General features: G+C 39.8%; 1 long non-coding RNA gene across 1 annotated transcript; it reads left to right on the forward strand.

Annotated features, from left to right (window-relative positions):
* Positions 1-784: 784 nt before the first annotated feature.
* LOC147000712 (uncharacterized) lies at positions 785-4140 on the forward strand. Its single transcript, XR_015045655.1, has 5 exons — positions 785-830; positions 1066-1111; positions 2906-3179; positions 3367-3459; positions 4041-4140. It is a non-coding gene; the product is annotated as an uncharacterized LOC147000712 (long non-coding RNA).

The raw sequence follows: 4140 nt of genomic DNA on the forward strand, positions 1-4140 counted from the left end.
GGGGCTGCGTGCGTATTAACCCTGTGATACCTGATGCTGCCACCAGGTCGGTGGTGTCAGAACTGAGGTGTGTTGGTGATACCCCGGGTGGCGGTTGCAAATTTTCTTACTTGCTTAGTGTATGGAGGAAAAAAAAAAAAGGCCTCATATATTAGGTGTCTGACGTTATCTGTGTTGTGAGGGTTTGGGGTCAGAAATTAAGTTTGAGATTATTTCTCCTTTGTACACTTCAGAAAGTCATACTATGAGTTTATAACTGTATGAAATAAAGGGTCTAATAAACACAAGAGGGCCTGAATTTAGCTTAGGTATCCAGTGACTAAAGAAGATGCCGGGATGTCGTCATATAAGATCTTAAACGTGAAAGAATTCCATTCATTCTTCCTACGCCTTGTTCTAAGCTTATACGCTACGGTTAGTGTCCCTCACATTTGTAGATGCCATGCCAAGGTATAACTCATTGTCAATATTAGCGTCCACATTGTGTAACTATTCAAAGAAAGCATCTTAGGGTAAATGGGAGCCCCGAAAGAGCCTCCCACCCTTCTCAGTGGTGGACGAGTGACTCTCAATACAAGTTGGCTGTTGTGCGGCATGGTTGTACATGCTTATAATTCCTGCAACTCGGAGGCAAATCTCTGAGTTCAAGGCCAGCCTGCTGTAGAGAGTGAGTTCCAGGCCAGTCATAGCTACAGAGAAAGACCCTCTCTCAAAAGGCAAACATTTGATATTGCTTTGTGGTATTTATTTTTCTTTCTGTGCCGGACGTTGCTCGGAGGACTGTGCCGTGCAAGCGCACACTTTCTCTTGGAGCTACATCCTGAGCCTCGGTAAGGGCTTTTATCCTTTGCTGTCTGCTTTTTACTGAAGTTAGGAATGTGATTCTATTAGCTGGTGCTAAACGGTGGCCCTTCCAGTTTTCAGAAATTAGAAACGATCTTTTCTCTAGAATTATTGACATACCAATTTCTAGATATTCATGTAAAACATCGATTAATTTCCTGGTTAAATTCTGTGCCTGGGCCTGGCAGACTGAAGTTAAGTCGCTGTTTCTGCTGTCTTTAGACGCAGCCGTCTCAGTACAGAAGAGAAGCGCACTGTTCAGCAGCAGGTAAGACATATTGGGGTTGCTACGATTAGCTGTGGCCTTCAGCTTGTTCTTTGTCTCACTGCCTTGAATAAGCTATGGGCTAGGATGCAATCAGCACAAGGCTAAGCACTTGATGAAGACATCAATTGACTGGTGTTTCTGTATCCCTTGTGAGTTGATAGGTATTGGCCATGCTCCATTTGAGGCCAGATTTATGTATAAGCTCTAAAAGGGCACAGAAATGAATGGCTCGCATTCTACGTCTTCAACTCACTGAGGGTCTTCTCTTGCTTTCTAATGTTTGTTTTCCTTTGCCTTTCACTAATTATATTATGATTTTGTTTGAGATTCATCAATAAAGTTTCAAAAATGATTTTTAAACATTATGGCAGGCCTTTGTATCTACTCAAATGGCCTAAGAGGGACACATTTTGATATTACAAGTACCTGTGACCTTTTTCTATAGCTCATAGCTTCTGTGAGACTGTAGATACTGTGTTCTGGCCAAAATGCAGTATGTCCCTGTATCTTATAAAAGGCTGTGATTAGCATTATGCTATCTGTAAGCTACAGGCTTGAAAATCAACTGTGTATAATTTTTAGTAAAGCTGATTTTGCCAAGAATAGTATTACTAAGATACATATTATATATATATGAATAATATATATTATTGATTATATGTATTATGTATCATATTAACAAATATAATAATTTATAATATAGTATAATAATATAATATAAGGTACATATGCCTTTTAAAAGTTTATATATTTTATATATTATACACTTTATAAATTATATATATATTATATAAATATATAATATATTTAAAAGTGTACATATGCTTTAAAAAGGTATATATATACATATATATGCACAAACATGGGTCATTTATAGAATATGAGTTAAAAAATAAAGGTAATTTTACTTTTAGGATGTTGTTCAGTTTAGAATCATCCTAGGAGCAGAATTTTCCTCTCACTAAAGTTTCCGCGCTTCATTAGAAAGCTAATGACATTTCTCTTTAGGCCAGTTTTAGAATTCATGTAATTATACTCCCAAAATACATTTTGTTAAACCTCGAGTCTTACTTGGAGGATGAGAATATAAAGGAGAACTTACTTATTTGCTAGATCCCCTGGCCAGCCATTTACTGTTGACCTATATGCTGTCATTCAGTTATTCTAGAATGAATCAAGGTACATTCATTCGAGAGGAAAGATTATAGGATACAGTCAAATATACAAACATATAATCGCAGTGTTGATTTGACTGGTGACTTCTATAGGGATGTATAAGTCACTTTAGTGGGAGCAAAGGAACAGAGAACACCTGTAAAATTTTCCTGATGGACAGACAAAAGTAGGCGTGTCTTCAGATTGGCTGGCTGTGACGGGCAAGTCGAATCTATTCAGAAGATCCCCTGAATTCGACGGAAAAAGAATTCCATCTTCTTAGGAAGGGTGAGAGTGCTTATAGACAACTGAAAGATAATAGTCACTGTGGGAAAGTCTAATTCAAACACGATCCTAAGGAAAAGAACTTACGTCAGTGCTTCTCAACCTGGGGGTCAGGTGACCCTCTCACAGGGCTCACCTAAGACCAGGGGAAATACCGGACATATTACGGTTCATACCAGGAGTAAAATTACAGTTATAAAGTAGCAACAAAAACAGTTTTATGGTGGGGTGGGGGGGTACCACCACCACCACATGATTATATATTGATGGCTCATGGTCTTAGGAAGGTTGAGAACCACTGCTGTAGATGCCGAACGCGAAAACGTTTTGATTTGGATGCAACTTGCATTTTAGTTATTCTAAGAGAGCGCTGTTCATCTTTTCGAGTGATCACGTGGGATCATGGTTTGTTGCACAGTCCAGGTGCTAAAGTTGGTGGCATCTCAAAGCTGATGCACGGAATTAGAAAAAGGTTCAGAGCTGTTGTCTGATTGGTGGTTCATAGCCACTGAGGCTGTAGAAGGCGAAAGTCGAAGAACAAATTCAGCATGGGATATAGTCTGTCGACACTTACCAGAGGAAATCTGCGCAGTCGCATTGGTTGGCGGTTCGATAAATGGATCCAGAGGTGAGAAAAGGGATGTGGGCCAGGAACAGAGACAAGGAGAGTTACGGGTATAGACGGAGCCGAAGACTTAGGATGCTGGGGAGAGTGCGCTAGGAAACCAAGGGGTCCCAGCCTGTGCTCTGCGGGCCACGGGGGGGGGTTGATGCGGATAAGATGACACAGTCTTAATCCTATCCTCTCTTTCCAGCCCACATAGCTGTGTTCCGTGTGTGTAGGAGATTGTTTTAGTAATTTACATTCCAACTGCAGTTTAACAAGACAACCACGTTGCTTCCTTCAAGTAAATGTGCTGTAAGGGCCTTAATTAGAGGCAGAGTCTGAGCTACAGGCATAACTCAGGCCATCATTAACACTGACAAACTTCTCCATACATATTTATTTACAATGTGAATAGGAGCGTTACTAATTGTCACGGGGCTCTTGACCAGACTCTTCTGTTGTCCGCATCTGTCACTCTAAAGTGTGTCTCCAATGGGGACAACACAGCACCCCTTAAAGGCAAATTTTGGTCCTTGAGGAGCGAAAAAGACCCCAGATTCTAACCTTGTGGTATTCATAGCTTAGCCCTTTCTGGCGAAGGAGTACTTTTATTTCTTAGTACTTGATTTTCTACACTGGGGAGAATTTAAATTAAAATGTAAAATTCTCCTTATCAGCCAATAATGGGAAGAAAAATTAAAAACTGAGATTCATTATTCTAGAAATATTAAAATCACTTTGTAACTGGAGGTTAAAACATAAAACATTGCAAAAAAAGAGAGATAAAACATTGCATGCTTCTTATGAGGAATCTTGATTTAAGTCTCTCTCTCTCTCTCTCTCTCTCTCTCTCTCTCTCTCTCTCTGTGTGTAATATAAAAGCAGACAAGGGCTCTTTGAGGGATGGAGACCAATGAGAAGAAACAGGAAGGACTGGGAGGATAACAGCAAGCAAATATGAAAGCACAATTATTGATGTGCA

The sequence above is a fragment of the Mus caroli genome, unplaced genomic scaffold, assembly GCF_978045245.1.
Source record: "Mus caroli unplaced genomic scaffold, Mus_caroli_1 scaffold_16, whole genome shotgun sequence".
Taxonomy (NCBI): Eukaryota; Metazoa; Chordata; class Mammalia; order Rodentia; family Muridae; genus Mus; species Mus caroli.